General features: G+C 41.7%; 1 long non-coding RNA gene across 1 annotated transcript; it reads left to right on the forward strand.

Moving 5' to 3' along the window:
• The first annotated feature begins 4,567 nt into the window (after positions 1–4,567).
• LOC137472689 (uncharacterized) lies at positions 4,568–19,078 on the forward strand. The gene is made up of 3 exons (XR_010998370.1): positions 4,568–4,640; positions 7,186–7,395; positions 18,811–19,078. It is a non-coding gene; the product is annotated as an uncharacterized lncRNA (long non-coding RNA).
• The last annotated feature ends 1,628 nt before the right edge of the window (positions 19,079–20,706 follow it).

Here is a 20,706-nt window from a genome sequence, read left to right on the forward strand (position 1 = left end):
TGTCATGGCCAAAAAACCACTTACATTTAAAGCAAAGGAGTTGCTCCATTGTAAATTATGAAGGTAAACCCGTGAGGCTATAAAATAAATCTTTCTTTGGTTTCCAATAATAATTTTAAATATATGTTATAAATAGATATATAAATACAAAATATTTATATTTATGTATATAAATATATGTAACAAATATATGCTGCATAATCTGCTTTTAATGTATTTACTTTGGGACATGTACATATCACTGTATTCTATAACTGCAGTGTATTCACACATGCAATTTCACCCTGAAATGGCCACAGGAAATGTGACAGCTTTTGTTTTCTGTTGCTTCTGTTTATTAATGCTTCAAGGTATTTCTCTGTATTTGTACACAGCTGTCATGGCATTAGAAAGAGAAATGTTCTAAAAATAGGAGTAAAAAACCCAGAGAGCTACTCTTTGAGGCAGACATAGGCAGTATTTGATCCAAATTGTTTTTGCAAAGCATCTTATTGGAGAGGCAGATATCAAGAATGCAAACTGCAGAGGGTGTGTGGCTGCTCAGTATCTCAGGCTGGGTTCAGGAAGGGCAGTGTTACAGAGAGGAAAGCCAAGAGTTTTAATGAGCTGAGCATGAGCCACCAGACATTGAGGGTCCACACTGCTGACCTCTCTCACAGGAAGGCAAGAGTCAGGCCCACCTGCCAATGGAAATGCAAGCTTACAGCTTCAGCAGCCAGAGGATGTGCAAATCAATGGCTCATATGTGTTGGAGAATATTAAGCATAAAGTTTCTGTTTCATGCAGTTGTTTGAAGGCATCGCAGGACTCCAGAGCTTAGTGTTGGAATTGCAACTTTAATTTCCTTCTTTGCCGTTATTTAGACGGCTCTGAAGTAGTAACGAGAAGAAAAAATGAAAGAAAATGTTATTTGACAGGGACTGTGGTAGGGTTTTCTTCACAGACTTGAAATGGTTTTAATTTATTAAAATCTTCTCATAAGGGGAAGATTGTATCTGTTCCTCTCTTTTTAAACCAGATTTTTAAAGAAGGATCTAAAATTGCATTTGAAGGTCATGGTGGGGTTTTTTTCCATTCCTTCATGTGCAATCTAAGAACTCCAACTTTACAGGCCTATTTAACATTTGATCCATAAAAATCAGTCCTTTTCTTTGTGTTTTGGGAACTCCTTAATCTTGGGAAATTGGTAATCTTCTCTGGGCATTGAAGGTCAATCAAATGCAGGTTTCACTCTGCCTTTAATATGGTTTATGTATTAGGGTTTGACTCTTAGCCAGAGATGTTTTTTATTGGCAGCCTGGCAGTTCTACTGTGGAACTCAGTGTGGGAAAATTCACTTGAGAGCAATGGGTAAATCAGCTCCTGGGAAGATGGGCACTGCCTGGCCCCGATGCTTCAGCATGCTTGGGGTCAGGCTGGCTGTCTCTGACTGTCTAATCACAGTGCAGAATAATGTAATTAAGTATTCATTTTAACTGATGATAAATAAGATTTTTCAAGTGAAATCTGTTTCATCAGTGACCTCCCTGACTTTAGCCTGAGCTTTCTAGTTTCTGCCTTCCTTAATTTCTCCCCTGTCCTTCTGAGAGGAAGGGATGGGGGCTGGAAGTGTGCGGCCAGCGAGGGCCAGGCCACCACAATCACCCTGCACACTCAGCCTTGGAGATCTGATCAGGAATCTGCTGCTGCTGCTGCTCAGCTTTTCACTGCAGAGACTGGCCCTGCTGCCAGAACAGTGAATTTCCATCTGTTTGGTCAAACTCTAAAACAGCCTTCATTGTAAAGAGGAGTTCTTTGTGGATGGGGCTTGAAGAATGTGGTGTTTATACTCACATCATACTGGCAGGAGAGTAGAATAACTCCTAACTGATTTGGCAATAAAGACACAGTTTTTTTCTTCACTAAACCTGCACTAGCAAAATTCACAGGCTGGTGATAGCTATCTCTACAGTGGGAAATATTTATTGACTTTATTGACAATTTAATATACTTTGTCACGCTTTGTTGTTTAGTTTCTATTGATCCTGAGACACGTGGGGCTGCTTTTGCTTCCTAAGGGACTAAACTGGCAAGCACTTAGAAGCAGATTTTGGGAAGATGGGTGGAGAAGACTTTCTAATTCACTTCTAAAAAGCATAATAATTAAGAAGATTTCAGAGAGAAATGATAGTATTTAACATGTGAAATTTTTATTGTGCTTTTTTTTTTTTAATCCTGGATAAATTAAATGAGGCTTTGGGGAAAGCTTGAGCTGGACTTTATATTGAGTTTGATAACTTCGGATTCTGCTCTCCTTTCTCTTTCTGCTGGAACTTGTAGTGAACTTATTATGCCCAACTATAATTTTGTAATAATTACCTTTCAAATCAAATCTTTCTCACTTGGTGTTGGGGAGGGACGGGAATGGAGAAAAACTACCTCCTTTCCTGAATACAATTTAAATTTCATACTGATGATTTGACCGTGTCCTGCTCAGGACGGCTGGAGGGGTCGTGGGGAAGGACCAGGAGCATCAGCAGGTACAGCTGCATCATCCAGGAGAAGCCCTGGCTGGCCATGGTGCTCTACAGGAGGAGCTGCCACCACCACGCAGGCTGTGGACGTCGCTCCACGCCGAGGTCTGCCCAGCTTCTGGGCACAGAATGGCTGGGGACAGTTGCCAGCCACCGTGCTGTCCCCAGAGGCTGTGATGTCACAAATCACGGAATACACTGGCTTGGGAGGGCCCTGTGATGTCAAGTCCAACCTGTGATCCGTAGCCACCATGGCAAGTAGGCCGGAGCCCGGAATGCTATGGCCAGGTTTCCCTTGAATGCCTCCCACAATGGTGACTCCACCAGTGCCCCCAGGGCAGAGCATTCCCATATTTAATAGCCCTTTCTGGGCCACAGTTCTTCCTGATATCCAATGTAAACCTCGCTTGGCACAGCTTCAGACCCTTGTTGGCATCTGCTCTCTCGCGCCCTGGCCCATCTCTGAAAGGCTGGCGCTGCTGCGTTGGGCACTCGCTGGATGTGGGAGAAGAGGCTGTGCCAGCCAGTGCTGCTCAGCTCTCAGCCACTCAAAGGAGCGCTGGATTGTGCCTGCTGTGGAAAGGAACGTTTGTGCACATTGCCATTTCTTAGAGGTTTTACCCCAGGTTTTCATGGACAGCTGTCCTAGTGAAAGCAAGTCTGTTTTCATGAGTATTTGAAGGGTAATAGAACACAATGTCACCTCAGGGAAGTTCTGCTGGTGTCTTTTTACTAAGGTTTTGAGATGAGTTGCAAATCCTGAAAATTTTCTCCTCGGGGAGGTAGTAATTTCACAGTTTAGGTTGTGGGGATATTGATTACTCAATGTTGATGACTTAATGCAGCTTTCAGCACCAGAAATTTTAAACATCCAGTGATTGTCCTTGAAACAAAAACATTTTAAATATTTTCTGTGGACAGGAATTGCTTCTGTGTTATTTCACATAATCCATTGAAAACTTCACACCTGGAAAAAGTCCATGGTGCTGTGTGGTTTCCTTGGTACTGTTCTTTGGAATGGTTTTCCCCCCATTTTCTGAAGCTGCCCACAGAAAGGTAACAGATGTGTGAGAAGTTCTGAAAGGCAAACTGGTGAAGGTCTGTGCCTCTTGTTTAGAGGTCTGTGGTGAGTTTTGAGTCACAGAGCTGATTTTACATGATGTTGAAAACACAATTTGACCTTTCTGCAGCGGGATGTATTGATAGAATCAAAGCAGAGCATGGCTGACACTAGTAAATGGATTAAAATGCATATCTGGAATGTGTTTATTTGATTGTTATGCTAATATTGTGGTAATAATTATGATGTCTTAGTACTAACCAAGCTAACACCTGATTTGTAGTTGATTGTCTCTAATGTAGTGAACAGGTTTTTAAGAATCATGTTTTCTCTCATAGCTGAGGAATGTGTTGTTCCCAGGCTGAATCTTAATATCACTTTGCTTTTGCAGGAGAGCAGTTTCACCTGAATATGATTTTCCTTGCCCTCACTTAAATTTTTATTTTATGTATTATTGTCTGGCAGGCTAACCTTTTCAGATTGTGTGCTGCAAAATGTTGCTGCTAAGGACAGTTGGTGTCAAAACAGGTGTTTTTCTAGCTTTTATTAAAATATTGAAAGATTCCTAATGAAGTTACAGAACTGCACATTATTAGGAACTGAACTTCTTCCCTGCCTGTATCTAGAAAAACAGGCTGGTGCCAATTGAACTCCTGAAATATTATGTAAAGATCAGGAGTGGCCCCCTAAATGTATTCAATTCTGGGAAACACAGTTTTTGTTAGACATCATTTTTGCTTTAATAATGCCAGCCTATTACATCCCCAAACTGGCAAGATATGTCCTTGACCGTCTGCATTTGTGTTATATTAATCATGAGGTTTTGTGTTAACCATAGGCTTGGGTTTCCTGTCTTTTTATCACTTCTTCAAATCCCAGGTGTATACACTTGCTGGCTTCTTCTTTATGCTTAACGATGGTGTACCTTAGGCATGTACCTTGATGTTAGTGTGAACTGTGAAAACAACATTTCTGGTCTGCCTTCCTTTGGTTAAGTGATTCCTGTGAAAAGACTGGGAGGTTTTGTGGCTGAAGATGTGAAAGAAGAAGTTCAGCAGCCTTGGCAAGTGAGTGTGCCAGATCAGAGGATCAATGTACAGAATCACCCATGCCTCAGCTGGAGTATGCACTACTGGAGCTTTTGCTGCTGGGGTGTTTGGTTTTGTTGGTCTGTGAATCCATGTTCTACACAGTGTCATTTGTCAGAACTCCATTTCACTTTTACAGTCCCTCTGTTGTCCCACTTCAGAATTCCGGTGTTCTCCATGCCTTTTCTATGGGGAATTCTTGGGGATAAAAATAATACGTGGTCCATAATGTTTTATGTTTCTGATTGAGTTTTTTCCTAGTTTTTAAATAATTACCTTTGTTTCTATCCTGGGGCAAAGTGCATTTACAGTTTCAGTGGGTCTTTCCAATTGCTAATCCCACTCAGGCACTAAATAAGGAAAAAAAGTCCCCTGGTTTCATGGAAAACATTCTGGGTTCTTATGTACCTTTAAATTAATTAAACTATGGTTGTATTGCTCTCTGTTTAATTTCTTAACTGAATTTGGTAGAGTTTAGAAACCTCTTAACATGAAATAGGTAGTGAACAGTGCCTGCCTTCCTGTGTTTAACTGCTGGGTGGGCATCCCAGGCTTGGTTCAGAGATTTGCTTTTAAACATCCCTTGTTCCTTCTAAAATCTCTCATTTTGCTTGTTTGTAGTTGTGTTAGAACATAAAGAGGAGGGAGATCATCCTGAAAATTTTTTCATCTGAACTAATTTCACCCCAACAGTGACTGCTCGTTCATTTTCTCAAGGCATGAAGGACACTGGGAATTTCTCACAAACTCATTTTTTGGGACAGCAGTCATTTCTGTTTGGCTCCATGAGAGGCTTTGCACAGTAGTGCTGGACTCTGAGGGGCAGGGACATTCCATGAGGATGAATGATAAATAATTCCTATACCTTGCACTGTTTCAAACCTAACACAGCAGAAGGAGTTGTTTCCCTGATTATCAGTGTGACGGCGCTCCTGACAAGTTCTGCTGCTGAAGACCCAGCCTCGGATGTGTGAGGGGTTTCTGTGGAGGAGAAAGCAGCTTGTAAGCCTGGGCCTTTGTCCAGTGGGCAGCCCTGGTTTTACACAGGAGGGGTCTGGAATTCAGTAAGGATTTGGAAGATGAGTAGATTTGTTGCTGGAAGTGGGAGGGAGGAAAAGTCTCTACAGTCCTAGAGCAGTGATTGGAGAAGGTCCTGGAACAGCCCCTGGAGAGGGTGCTGCTGCTGCACACAATTCTCCTGGAGCTCAGCTGATGCACACAAGGTTTGTTATGACTAAAAGGATTGCCACTAAACAGAATGCAGTCATTTCTCTTGTCATTTAGTGAGGCATCTTTTGATCCATGATGAGTTAAGGGCTCACTGTGCAAGCTGAAAGTAAACGAGATGCTCTAAAGAGATTTTGGTCTTTGTTTTATTGAAGGTGGATAGGACATAATTCCTTCTCTCATTGGGACTGCACAGTTTAGTTTTATCTGCTCTGTTTCTAAGCAGTGCTAAAAAAATGTTATTTCTGTCAATTTTGATGGCAGCAGAGGCTCAGCTGATTAATATGGATCTAAGTAAGGTCTGTAAAATAAATAGTCTGAAAACCTGCTAGACAACCCTATAGTCAATCTTAACAGAAAAGTAAGAAGCTGAACTTCCATCTTAATTTCAGAGAGGATTCTTCTGTCCTGCCTGCTTTTCCTGCACTGGGTATATAACCACCACAGTTCATTTTGATCCTTATCACTGCCTGCACCACCTCACCTGCCTTCTGCTGCTCGCCTTTGCTTTCTTGTCAGATGGAATCACTGAAATAGAAAATATGGCCTTATTTAATTTACTTCATTAAAATGTCTTGGCAATTTTAAAATTTTAAAACTTTGCCCTTTTATCTTTGGCTGAATACTGGTGCTGGCTTATACCTAAGATAGCAAATGTAGATTTGCTGTTTGGAAATGCTGTTCTGAACATAACATAATTATGTTAGGAGGAACAGTTATTGCTGCACTGCTAGGAAAAATACTAAATTGAGCCTGTGGGACAGTGTGCCTGATTATACTAATTGGTACCTGTGCTTGTAATGCTTAGTTCCTTTTTTTTTCCTCACAACTGTGGAAGAACACTCGGCCATCTGATGTGGCCAAGCAATTCCTGCAGCTTCCTGTTGCCCTGCTGGGGCATGCAGGAATGGCCAGTTCAGCACTGAACTCCCCATTTATGCACATGGCTCTTACAGCCCCTTGTTATGGTGATGCTAATTTGGGATGAGAGCACATCCATCTCAGAAAAGTCATTAGCAGAGTTGTTAAGGTTTTCAGAACACTTGCTTTTCCTGGGTGCTTTCATGAAATCTAGTGATGAGCTCCCTTTTCTGGGAGAGAATTTAATTTCTTACACTGAGAAGGGAAATGTTTAGTGTCTCTCACACCCAAGGACATTAGCTTTGGCACAATTTCATGGTACCTGAATGAGTCCTTTAACACAGCAGCACTCTTTCAGATCAGTTCACTGTTTCTATTTTCCTCAGGTAGATTACTAACCCTAAAAAATTACTGGTGGTTTTTGATTTTCCTGCAGCCAGCAGCACAGCTTACTCCTCTCAAAGAGGCTCCAGCAGGACAGAAGCACAACTCATTCTTTTCACCCCAACACATGGACAGGAAAACCTTTCACAGCTCTCACCCCAATTTCTTATGCGGACCAAAACAGCCTTGTCTCATCACAACAGATGTTCTCTTCATCAAAGTCCCATGGACAACTGGACAAAGCCTCTTCTTTCAGTGCTTGGTGAGTACCACGGTCAGCATCTGCTTTTTCACCACTGCTGCACCACGACATTGCCTCAGACTATGGGGTGGCTAAATCTTGCTCCAGCTACAATTTATCTGTCTCACTTGCTCCTCTAAAATTGATTTATTCATGAAAATTAACCAAGTCCATTCTTGCTACTGGTGCCTAGCTTTTGCAACAGATGTAGAGATCTATTTCAGGATGTTTACCCACAGAGTATAAGTAGTTATTAAACTACTAATAAAGTTTCCATTGTGTTCATTTTGTATTTTTATCTCTGAGTCAGCCTCCAAATAGCCAAAATTACTAGAAACCTCTAACAAATCTTTGACTTAGTTATTTTTATGGTTCAATATTGAACTAACTGGTTATCAAAATCCCATTACCTTGGTCCTCCACTCCTTGGTGTGAGTCTTTAATTTCTCTAATTAACTTTTCCCAGGCTAACAGAGCCACCTTACTGGGACTGACATCTTCTGTCTCTTGACATTTGTTGCCTTTTGAGGTAATGCAAAGAGGCCCTGTGGGAACTGCAGTCTGCTTCAGGCCTCTCTTAATTGATTTTCTGTGAATTTTAATGATAAAGCTTCTCAGGGTGCTAGTCTGAGTTCTGAAGGGAACTGGGATGATCTGCTTCAATTAATGCAGTATCTTCAATTTCCTATTAGTTGCTGACAGCTTCATGCTGAAAAGTCCTCTTCATTCGGGACCAGAGGTATCAGACACAAATCAAAAAACATCATTCTCATCCCTAACTCCAGGAAAAGGATATAGAGGGAAAGAGATCTTGTCTTAGACTGAGCCAGAGAAGTGATAACCTAGTGAGGCCAGTTATTAATCTTCTCCCTGTAGCCCTTATGCCTTAGCAGGATGAAGAAGTTAACTTTTTTTCCTACCTGACTTTGAAGACAATTTCCCATCTGGTTGCCTGTAAAATTTCTGTCATCCTGGGCATCTGGCTCTGTATGTATTGCTGTGTAGATGCTCTGATTCATTGGGAGGCATTCCAACCACAACGTGGCTGGAAAGCAAGGCCAGAAGAGATTGAGAAGTCTTGTGCAGTAGGATGCCAGCCTTATTTCTAAGCGTGATTTTCTTTTTTTTTTTTCCACTACATGTGTAATGGAAATCAAAGTGTCCATTAGAAAAGCTTGCCTTTTACAAACAAACACTCCTCCCTCAAAAGAGCCACACAAAGAAAGAAACAAAGCCCAAAACCCAAAGCAAGATATTCTGAGAATGTGTTGTAGTTGTTTCGTTGTTGAAATGTTACCTTTCCACTTAAAAAGTATGGAAATAATATGAACCCTCTTCAAAATAGGAAGCCTACAGACTTCATTGTATCTTCAGCTAGAAATAAATAGAGAGGGTAAGTGGATGAAGAAAGGATTTTCAGAAAGGTCAAATGAAATTGAAAAGAAGCAGTCAAAAAGATCTGGATTACTGTGGGGATGTTACTAGAATGTTTGCTGTGTCATTAACAGATAAGTCTGTTAATCTCACTAAGACTTTATTCCTCAGATAAAACTGAATATTTAACGGCTTTTTCATCATAACTCATTGCTAAAAAATAGCATAAATCATGGGAAGCTGGATATATGAAGAGACACATCTTCTGTAAGGCTTGTAATACATTTACTGGGTCTTTCTTCCTCCTTGCTCATAACAGCAGGCTCACAATACAGGGCCACTGTATGTGCCTTAAGTTATGGCTTCAGCAGAAAAGCAAGAAAGAAAAGCTTTTGTAGATGACATGTTGCAGTATTTCAGGCTGGTTAACTGCAGGCAAATCTGGATGTCCATTCCCAGACATGCCAGTGAGCAGTGGAGTTTTGAAGTCTCTCTTCAAGCACTTGCAATGCATGTGTACACTTCCCTGTTTTCTAGGGACATCCGTTCACCTGAATATTCCTCAGCCCTTTCTCTCTTCACCATACACTGCTGAAACCTTCTGGGTGTTTCTAGCAGTTTTAGGGTTTGTTTTTTTTTTTGCCATTGATAGTGGTTTTCTTTCTGTTTGGTTGAAATAATTTTAAGCAGCCTATGGTGGGTTTTTTGCAGAAGAGAAATTAAATTGATGGATAATTGCATTATTTGATAGTGTTTGTAGTCTGTGGCTATAGCAGTGTGCAATGTTTGGGTCAGATGTTTTTAAGCAGTTAATTGTCTGCCCAGCTGAATGCTCAAGCATAATCAGGCTGATTATGTGCAAGCAGTTGAAAGTTCAATGTACAGTGAGAAATCTTCTAAATTCCTTTTCATGAGCCACAGGAGGTACTTTTGCTCAGGACTGGAATCCTGGATAATCTGTATCATCAACACAGTTCTGGTTTTAGCTCCTAACATGTTTTTGAGAAAAAAATCAGCATGCAAATGATTGAAGTCAATTTTTTATGTTAATCCTCAGGCAGCTATGAGTGGGGACACCTGTGATTTCAGACTTGTAAAACAAAGAAAGGTTCAGTAGTTAAAATTCTGAGCCCTGAAAGTACAAGACAACTGCTTATTCCAGGTTTTCATTAAAACCACAATCCAGCACAGCCCAAAGAAGGTGCCTGTGCATTAGAACTATGGGATTACATGAGGCTTTTTAAACATTGTTTATTGGCCTTTGAATATAAGTGATATTTCAGTATCTGGTGTATGTATCATTGAAAGCCCTAGTCTTTTATCTTTTAAACTATGTTCTTAAGAAGGCTGTTTTCCAATATGCATTTGGTGGAAGGAATATGCCATCAGAATCAGTAATATGATATTAAGAGTTATTATCTTGGTTTTCTAGAAATGGTGTGCAGGCAGATAAGTCAGGAAGTTTTTATATAAAATGCTGCAGTCTGAAGGGAAATATTTCTTCCTCTGAGTTTGGACAAAGGTGTCTTACTGAACACCTGGGGCTGTTGTGTTTGACCATTCTGGCTGGATGTCACACGGATTCTCTGAGCACAGCTGAGAGTAACAGAAGGACAGTAGAGAATGTTTATGTTCTTGAGACCATATCTGAAATACAGAATCAACTTCTGCTTAATCAGCTTCATGATGGGTGAATATATTCAAATAACAAATATGTGTATACATTATTTTTCTTAATCAGTTCATTTTTTCCCAGCAGATCTGCACCTGTTGATTTAATCTAGTTGAAATGTGATTTTTTTTTTCCAAACAGAACTTAAAAAGTTATCATTTTTCCAGTTTTCTTGTAAAGCAATATGCTTTTCAAAAAGATCACACAAATGCTCTGAAGCACTGAGGTCCCTGTGCATTTGAATCCAATGGCATTCTCCTTGTGGTGTTGGGTTAAATCATAGCCATGTGTTAATTTTTCTTGGTTTGAACCACTTTGACCTGGTTCACTTGGAGCCTGATAGAATTCAGTTTTGACACAAAGCTCAGGTAAATTTAAAACAAAAAGGAAATCCAAACTCTGCTTTTTATCAATACATCTTTATGATCTATCCTCCACAAGAGGCTTATGCTCCTCTGATAATGCTCCTCTGGGATTATAGATAATGGGGGAATTGCTCTGCTGCCGAGCTGATCATAAAAACAGGAAGAGATTAATGAAGTCATTAAACAGGTTTAAAACAGCAGCTTTTATTTCACAGCACCTTTAAGACAGTGCTTCAGGAAAAATGTGAAATCTTGCTGCAAAGCCTCGTGATGCTGAAAAAGTAAATTGCTTGAGAGGTTTAAACCCAGCACTCGTTCTGTGTTTTCTAGACTGTTCTTCACTGCCTTCTGTATTCTCCCTGTTGATGGCAAGTGGCTTGGTAACAGTAGGTGATGGCTGGTTGTATGGAGTTTTTCCCTGAAACATGTAATTTAAACATGATCTGTGGTAGACACAGACTCTTGCTGGTAGATACTACTTCAAGGCAGAGATCATCTCCATCCTCAACAGCAAGTTTCCTTGTTTTAATGAGGCATTCCTCTGCAACTTCACATTATCTTAAGTTCTCTTTCCTCACCTACTTGTATTTCAGATGGGTCATCTTTCTTCCTAAAAATTAATTTCCCGGAGTCCTCTTATTATTTCTCCAACTTGGGGATCTCCTAAGCACAAATGACTTCTCTGACACGGATGTTCCTACCTGTTCCAAAGCTTTTTTGGTTTTGGTTCAATGCAGGATTTATTCAGGGAGGAGGAACACCTTCTGAGAATCATTCAGGGGCTACCCCAGCACCTACACAAAGAGCCCTCCCCTTCTGAACTGGAAGGATCTCACTTCCTTCCAAGGAAGCACCATCTGAAATTGTTTCCCCACACAAAACTTGCCCGTGCATTCTCCATCTCGCTGCACAGGTTCCAGTGCCCGCCGTGGGCACCACGATGTGCTGAGAATGCCAAGTGCCCCTCTTCTCAGTCCCTAAGACTCTGTCAAAGACTACATGGTCAAAAGAAACTTTGTTAAAACATGTTGAGAAGTAAAATAGCAACAATCACGATGGCCAGATGGTGCTCACAGAAAGCTTGAAAGAATGAATCACTGTGTTCTGTAGGCTGGTAGCAAAAATATGTTTGCTATATTGAAATGAAGATCCTTTACTGAAGAGTTTGAGTGATTAGGATTTTCTTAAAACTCTCTGTCAAAATGACATTGAAAGAACTGTGGGCCAAATGATTCAGACCCAAATAACTTGGTTCAAGCATTAGGTGCTTAGCCCAAACGTTTTTCCTTTCCTTGTCTTTCCTGTTGAATATTTTAGCCCTTGTGGCTTCATCTGGTGAAGTATTTGATAGACTATTGTAATTCAGGTATCCAAGAAAAGAATAAAGCCACACTGTGCAGTAAGCTGCAAGCTAATACATTTTAGTATTTTATAAATTGCTGCTCTAATCCCTGATCTCAGTGACATCCCCAATGGTTTCAGCTGAGACATGATTCTTACCTTTGGAATCCTCTTTATTTGCTGTTGCTTTCACTACCAGATTACAGTTTAAGTGGCTGTGAAAAACTTCTTCATGCTTTAAGACAGCTTTCTGTGTTTTCACCTTTAAAATGTATTTGAAGACTCATTAAACAAGTCTTTAAGAGTTCTGCTACAATAACTTGGCTGCTTTTGGTGCCTTTTTTGCTCCTGCCACATTTCCTTCTTTTTATAAATTTTTTTGGTCGTTATTCCATTGTCACATTTTCCAGTGAAATCAGTGAACTCTGCAATGAAATCTACATTTCTCGCAATTAAAAAAAAGACCTAAACCAAAACCATAACCAACCACCAGCAGCCAACTCCAACCATGCCACATCTTCCTTTCCATAAATGAATGTGAGTTTCTCTAATTTACTCTTTAATAACTTGCAGGGGGAAAGAACTAAAAGAACTAAAAAGGCAACGGCTGATCTTGCTTCCTTTTTCCTTTTCCTCAAAGGAGATGACAACAGGATTTCTGATAGATTTTCCCTTGGAAGACAAATGAGAACATTCCAAGCTTTGTGGATTGGAAATCAATGTGCATAAAGCAAGATAAACGGGCAGTGTTATCAAGCCCAGAGTTTGCACAGCCAGTGAATTCCAGAGAGAATGGGCCATTTTCCCATCTCTGTCTAAGCTGGCAAGCCCCAACAAAACTGGCTCCATCTGTGATTGCCCTTCCTGCCCCAGCACACGGTGTTTGTGCTGCTTTAGACTGACCCACCTGTATCCTGAGAAAGTCCAGTGCATTTTGTGGTATTATCCAGTGGTGTTTGGGTTTTTTTTCAAGTATGGTCATCAACAGTATTTTTCTTCTGTATATGAAATGGTTACCCACACTTTGTCCTATTTTAAATCTTTTTCTAGAACTTACCCATAAATTCCCTCTCTTTGCTACAGTGAAGTTCCATAATGGCAGCATTATTATGGAAAATATTTGTAGCTAAGAGCATCCACCTAAATCCAATTGACTTCTGTGGTGATGAATAGGTCCCACAACCAATTTTAGGAAAGAGCATTAATTGTTCTTTTCCATCAGGAACATGACATCAGGAAGGCTTTGTACCAATCCCTTGTGCTTTTTAAGTATGACAGTGGCTCTTGTGATTCTTAACCATTCCGTCCTGGCATATTCCATGTGTGGAATGTAATTAGGTTTATTTGGAGGACTCTGCAGAATGTCTGTGAAGGGAAAGTGTGTGGGTGGAATCTTGACCCTGTTAAAAGAGATGAGAAGTTTCCATTGCCTGGAATGAAGTTCCAGTTTTTAACTGGGGTTCTGTACACATGAAATAAGCAGCAGGCAAAGCTCCTCGGTTGTGGATATTTCTTATCTCACAGGGAAATTGTCATAAGAAACTAAGCATTTAGAATCTTCTGACATGTACATTATTGTCAATTCTCAGAGTGGCAAAAGAGCTACCACTCGAGTCAGTGAAAAATCTGGATAGTTGTAGCAAGAATCAAAGGTACATCTTTAGGAAATATTCCTTATAATCAACCTGAGCGAGATTTCTTGGCACTGAGGCTCTCATTCTGTGTTGGAAAATATGTTTCTTCATTTATATGAGATAAGAATTCAATGAAAATCTCTTTCCCTGCAGAAGAAGTTCTTTCATTAGTGCAGAAGTAACTGTAGGTTAATCTTAAGGGTTTTTGCAGTTAAATTATTCTAATCTGCCAGAAAATTTACCTGGATATATATGAAGACATTACCTATTCACATCCATTTGAATAACAGAAAGTCACACTATTTTCTTACTTAACCCATGAAGCAATATTCAGTCTAAATCCCTAAAATTGTACTGCTGCCTTAAAATTTAACATTATACAGGAAATTAGAGCTAGACAAAGTTCTGGACTATTCTCCATGGAAAGAGCATCAGTCATTATCCCTGGGATAATGAAGATTTTAAAGCTAAATCAAAGAAGCTCTGCCTTCTTTCAGTATCCCAACTGGGCTGAAAAATTTATGGGACAATATACAGAAAACCAGTCCACATTATTTCTTTGCTTGTAAATAATGCTATACAATCAGCTCCACTAGTTGAGTTCTATTCTCAGCCTCTCTTCTGTTGTCAAAAGAATTTAAAATCTGCCAAACTGAAAGCAAGCAAGGAAAGCACACATGGCTTCTTTTGCCTTAAGTATATAATAGCTTTCCTCAGTCTGCTGGCTGTGCCACTCTGAAATAAATTACACTTTTTTTTGCAATATAGGATAGTATCTGTTGATAGTATACCATCTTGTCATCCATTGCAAAAATATTTTTGGCTGCTGATAGCTCTGGAGTCTTGAATTTTGATTAAGGAATTCAATTTTGAAATGATTGCTTCCCACTTCTCTTAAAAGTTCCATTACAAAAGCCTTCAATGCAATTTGATTTTCATTTCCTTTGATCATCTTCATCAATTAAAGATAAAAATGCAAATCAATCACTAAAGGTCATTTGGGAAGGAACAGAGATTATGGAAATACACATAATGCATTATGGAAATGCACACATCTAGAACCATGTGTGCAGTTCCAGTTTCTTTATCTCGAGAAGTGCATCAGAAGTAGGGAAGAGTTTCTCCTTTGTGTGTAGGACATGGATATGTGTCTATGTAAAGAGACTTGTACTGACATTGAGGGGAACGGGAGATGGGAAATGGGCAAAGAAGAGAACTGGAGTCAGACTGGAGTGCACGGTGGGGCTGGTGATATGCCAGGTCCAGAAATGGGGAGGTTGTGTTGTTAAAACAAGTCACACCTCTCCCAAAGGACAGTGAAAACAGAAGTGACCACACCTTTGTAGCTTTATATGAGTCAGAGAAAACAGATTTCCACCAAATCATGCCTGTTCTTTTACGAGTCTCCGGTTCTAGCATCAGTATCACTCCTGTTTGCTGCTTTGGTCAGTTTTGTATATTTTGTTGCATGTTTTGCTGCAATAATCTCAAGATGGAAATGGCAGAGATGGATACTGCAAAGATGATCATCACAGCAGGCAGCTGGTAAGAGACAGCATACAGGAATGAATAAGGAGCTGAGTAATGATGAGGAGAGATATAAAAAGTACCAGAGAAAAATACCAGCACACACAGTTCAAACTATGGGGACATCAAGGAGGAAAGTGAATCCATGGATATTTTCCAGCTGTTGCTGTTTTTATTCTCTTCACCCAGTGTGTGTATGAAAATAGAGTATCTAGCACTGGCAGAAATTTCCTTTGCTTGTGTTAAACATTTGTGTAAAAAAATAGTCAATATTTTATCTGGATTGTCTTGTACCAATTTTTAAAGAATATATTTGTTTTCTTTAAAGGGGAAAAGTTAGGTTTTACTAGTAATCAGACCTGACTCTATTATCAACACTGTTAAGAAAGGAATCAGTCTAAGCTGAATTTAGTGGTAAGGGAACCTAACAGTGCTGTTTCTCTGGTAACAGAAAAATTGTGCAAAGAGATCAGTGTGTTCACAGGCAAGGCCATTAACATTCTCTTATTGCAGTATAATTTTGCTTTGTTGCTGATATCTTTTCCTCTGCTCTTCTCACTGGCTTTCTAAATGCTAATGAAAAATCAACTTTTTTCTTTCACAGGTAAAATTATTTTTCAGCTGTAAGCGAAAGCAGGATTTTTTCTATATAAAATAGCCTGAAGTTTGTTGGTTTATTTGTAAATGCCACTTTGGGCTGTGACTTTGGCCGGATTAATGCTCTGCTGAGCCTCCAGCTCTGTGCTCCTGCAGGGCCCCAGGTCCCTGTTTGTGTGACTGGATGTCAGCTGTGGGAAATGCCCTGGCCGTGCAGGGTCCGAGGGGTGTGTGCCTTGTTCGGAGATAAAGGCCGGTAACGGGGAAAAGCTGTCACTGATTTTTGTGCTGGTTTATGGCAGTAGGAAATGAAATGGTCCTGGATGGCAGAAAGAGCAACATAGAGTCAGAACAGCCTGTTAATGGTGAGAAGGGCACTTGGATAAATAGTCCCAGCAGGGTCACCAGGAAAAAGTGGCTGCTTTTTAATTCAGGGAGCAAAATGGAGGCACTTGGTAAATTGATGAAAACAACTTCTTTATTTACACTACTGCAAAAAGCAACACGGTGGAATGACATCCACAACACGTCTTGGAGGCCTTGCATGTTACAGGGAAGGAAAACGGTAGTCAGAAAAGTCTATAGAATCCAGATGAAGTGTGAGTTGGCTCATTGTAAGCGAGAGCTATAGGCAAGAATATATCTGTGACTGAAGATGTCACTTTTTGTTGCATCCCAGGTTTGGGTTCACATTATGGGTTTTTTCTTTGTTAGTTTTCCAGTTCTCTGTACCCTCGTGCATCCCCCGCATTTTTCCCTACTCCTGTGGTTTCCGTGCCCGTCTCCCCGTTCTCGCGGTCCCACTCACCCCAAAGTCTCATGCCCGCCCCTGCCGTGTTCCCATTGGTCGCTGTAGTACACGTCATCACCACGATGTCTGTACCCATTGGGAGGGAGGGCTCCCCATCCGCCCTGTCCCTTCCCTATATCATCCCACTCCTCGGCATGCTCGAGGCCATTTGCGTCTGTGAGAAGCTGGGATCGGCTGCAGCTTTTCCATCACAGCTCTCGCAGCCAATAAAGCATCCAGCTGCCACGCGGACGGATTTGGACGAATTCCCTGCCTCTTTGTTTCTTCCCTCACGCCGACGGCAAAGCGCGGCCAACAGCCCACCCCGGAGCGCAACAGCAAAAGCGCCTGGAAACTGCGGCGAGCCCCGGCCCCGACGAAAAGCTGAGACGCCCAAGCCGGGCATTCGGGAGCTGACCGGGGCAGACAAAAGAGCAGCTGCGACTTTTAAGAGGGCATGTTTTGGTTCACAGCAGCTCTTAGTGTGAAGTCAATTGGGTGGGTATAAACGGGGAAAGACTTTGAGATAAAAAGAGGAAAATCTATCACAATGTATATAAGAAGTGTGGGAAAGGGGAGGGAAAGTGTATAAAGAACTCTAAAAATAATGAGAATATTATTTCCAGAAAAGTGTAGGATTGAATAACCCCCAAAGACTAGAATGAATTGATGAAGAAAACTCATGTTTTGGAGATCAAGAAACACAGGCCAAAACCAGATTTGACAAAAGTTAAACCAAGTTGGATTTTACAAGGATGACTAAAACATGTTTTCAAGTTGTCTTGGAGTGATCCTGATGACAGCCTACTCCACGATCCTAAGCTTTCTGCCCCACATGGTTGCTGGACCTTCAAGACCCGGGCCGTGTGTGAGGGGCCGGGCCCGGGCCCTTTGGGCTCTTTCGCCGGGAATTTTGGAAGCCTCAGGGCCCAGTGGCGCCGTTCGGTCCGGTTTGGCTCGGCCAGCTCGGTTTTCTGGACCCACGCAAAAAGCTCTTCCCTTCCCTGGCTCGGAGGAGCTGCAGTAGCAATCCTCCAGTTGCTTCCAGGGAAGCTGAGGCCGGAGCAGCAGCACCGGCGGGAGCGCAGCCCGGTCCGGCCCCAAGCCTCGGGAGGCGGAGCCGGGGAGGAAACGCACAGGGGGAGAGAGAGTCAGGGAGAGAGACAGAGAGAGGCTCCAGCCCCGCTGCTCCGCCCGCCCTGGCTGCCGCGGAGAGGAGCTCGGCGCCAGAGAGCCCCGGCAGGTCCTGGCCTCGGCCTGGAGCTCTGCCGAGGAAGCGCCGCTTCCCTCAGAGGGACAAGGGAAGCTCCGTGGGAGCTCTGTTTACCTCAGAGGGACAAGGGAAGCTCCGTGGGAGCTCTGTTTACCTCAGAGGGACAAGGGAAGCTCCGTGGGAGCTCTGTTTACCTCAGAGGGACAAGGGGAGCTCCGTGGGAGCTCTGTTTACCTCAGAGGGACAAGGGGAGCTCCGTGGAAGCTCTATTTCCCTCAGGGTGACAAGGGAAGCTCCGTGGAAGTTCCATTTCCCTCAGGGTGACAAGGGAAGCTCCATTTCCCTCCGAGGGAAAAGGGAAGCTCCGTGGGAGCTCCATTTCCCTCAGGGTGACAAGGGAAGCTCCGTGGGAGCTCCATTTCCCTCAGAGGGACAAGTGGAAGCTCCACTTCCTCAGTGAAAGCCGGCGCACCACGAGTCAGGAAGGGAGATTTCTTCAACATCTGCCGCGTTCTTTGGCATTTTTGGGTCTTTGTCCTTCTGTGTGTGGGGGGCAAGGGCTGAGTTCTGGGGATTTGCTGTTCAGCAATTGTTTGCTTTTCTTCCTTGCCTTGTGGGCATTCTGTTAATAAACTGTTTGTTTTTGTTTTGGGGTTTTCCCCCTTACTTTATTAGTATTAATTTTCTGTTGGTGGAGGGGAATTATTGAAACTCTTTAGAGACGAGTACTCATTGCAGAGTGTCCTCTGTTACATTTGTCGCAAAACTGAGACACAAGTATATTTTAATCTACGGAAAATAAAAATAATAAAATCTGGGACATTATCAAATAGAAAATTAGCAAATCATTCAGAGAGAATTGATTATCTTCAAAACTAAAATACTGGGATTTATAAAATGAGGCAATATTTTCTTGATGGCAGGTAACAAGAATTTACACCATGAACTGAAGACATGATCTGGAGGAAATGATAGAGACGGAGGAGGACCAACTATAAATACCAGAAGGTACACACCAGAACAGTGGGGAAAAGGCAGATGTCGTTGTAGAGCACTTCCAGCAAGATAATTCCAACAGAAAAATATTGTTACTATTGGGAAAGAATGGTGGGATCTCACTTGGGAAGCCGTGTCCAGTCTGAGTCCCCCACACAGGAAGGATGGGGCTGGAGAGATGCAGAGGGCCTAGGAGGGAATGGAAAATGAGGAGCAGAACAGTGTTGGATTGGCTGGACACAGGCGAGACAGACAGTATTATATGTACGTACTAAAACTGCATCAGGAGTGTGGATACTAGAGGCAGAAGAACAAACACCTAGTTTTTCAATAACTAGAACAAACAACAGTTTTTCAACTAATTATGTGTAAATCTGAAAATTAAAGTGGGTTCCCAGTCATTAAATGCAGCAGAGTTTGCAGCAGTCCTCAAAAAAGAGCAGTGGAATAATTGCAGAATTTGTCCAAGTCTGAAGTTGGCAGCAACTGAAAGATTTTATGTTTTGCTAAGTAATTGTCAATTTCTTGGTTTAGCTTCTCTCACTACAAATATTTAACCTTTTATGAGTAGTGACTCAAAAATTAAGCTTTTCATCTTGTGAGACTCGTTTTCAGGCGTTTATTCATTAAACTATGATGCATCGGAGTTATTTGTCTGCCCTTGGATTCCGTGAATACAAACATTCACCATCGGGCTGTTTACAGGGTCAGCCCTGAATAAACATGCAGCAATTAGCAGGTGGTTACAGCGTTTTAGGTATGACAGATCTATGGTCTGGTGTTCCTGGTTTATTTCTCTTTGCTTTAGGGCACTTAATTTAGTGCTTGGGGGATCAGACTCCTCCGAGGCAGTAAGCATCTGTTGCTGCCGTTACTCTGAGCATTTGCAGCCCATAATGTTCTTGTCCCCTCTGGCAGCGGAAGGCAAATAAGGGAAAATCACTCAAGTGTCAGTGCGGAGGGACCCGGGTGAGGAGGGTGGGGACCATGTGTGACTACAGAATTAGGTCTGAATTCTCTTCCTGAGAACATGTCTTCCATGGGAATTCACATATAAATAATGTGAAAATTGGAATTAAAACAACAGTCTAATATTAAAAAAATTATTTAGAAATGCATCTATTAGTTTTGCATAAATATATTTCTAAAAAAACCCCAAGCAATCCTCCCAGTAACCCAGGAGGGTTGCTTCCTAAACTGCAGTCAGATTTCCACTCAGTTTAGGCTGTTTCCTTTCAGCCTTTGAGTTTGAAAAGACTGTGAGGGGTTATATATTTACATGAGGTAATTGGTATTCTGTAGATAGGGAAGGTGGGCTTGTTAGTGCTCCTTATTGTCACCATCCCCCATCACATTTTACTGGAAGACCTTATTTTCAGGTATGTTTGTAGCTTCCACTGCACATGACCTTCCCTCCTTCCCCTGCCACTGTCTCCTTTCAGATAACTTCCTCCTGCTATTACAGCTAAAATAGCCAATTTCTGAAGCTGAATTGAGTAAAAATTCCTGCTAGCCATGCTAATAAAATCACATGAGCATTTAATCCACGTGATCTCACATCCTCTGCACGGTGGAGCAGAGGCTTGAGGTCAGAGGAACAATCTTTTGCTGGGATGAGTTCTTTCTGTCTCTGTGAAATTTGCCTATCAAGTCACCAGTCTCTGAAAAATCCTATTTTATGAACATTTACTTGAAACATGTAGATTTTTGGTGGGTGAAGTCTCTGAAAATGCCCTGGGCACTAAACCTTTTCCAGAAATGCAGCTTCTGAGTGAGCTGCTGCTGTTATCCCTCCTCCCCACTGCAGCTGTTTTCCTGCAGGG

The sequence above is a fragment of the Anomalospiza imberbis genome, chromosome 4 (genome assembly GCF_031753505.1).
Source record: "Anomalospiza imberbis isolate Cuckoo-Finch-1a 21T00152 chromosome 4, ASM3175350v1, whole genome shotgun sequence".
Lineage (NCBI taxonomy): Eukaryota > Metazoa > Chordata > Aves > Passeriformes > Viduidae > Anomalospiza > Anomalospiza imberbis.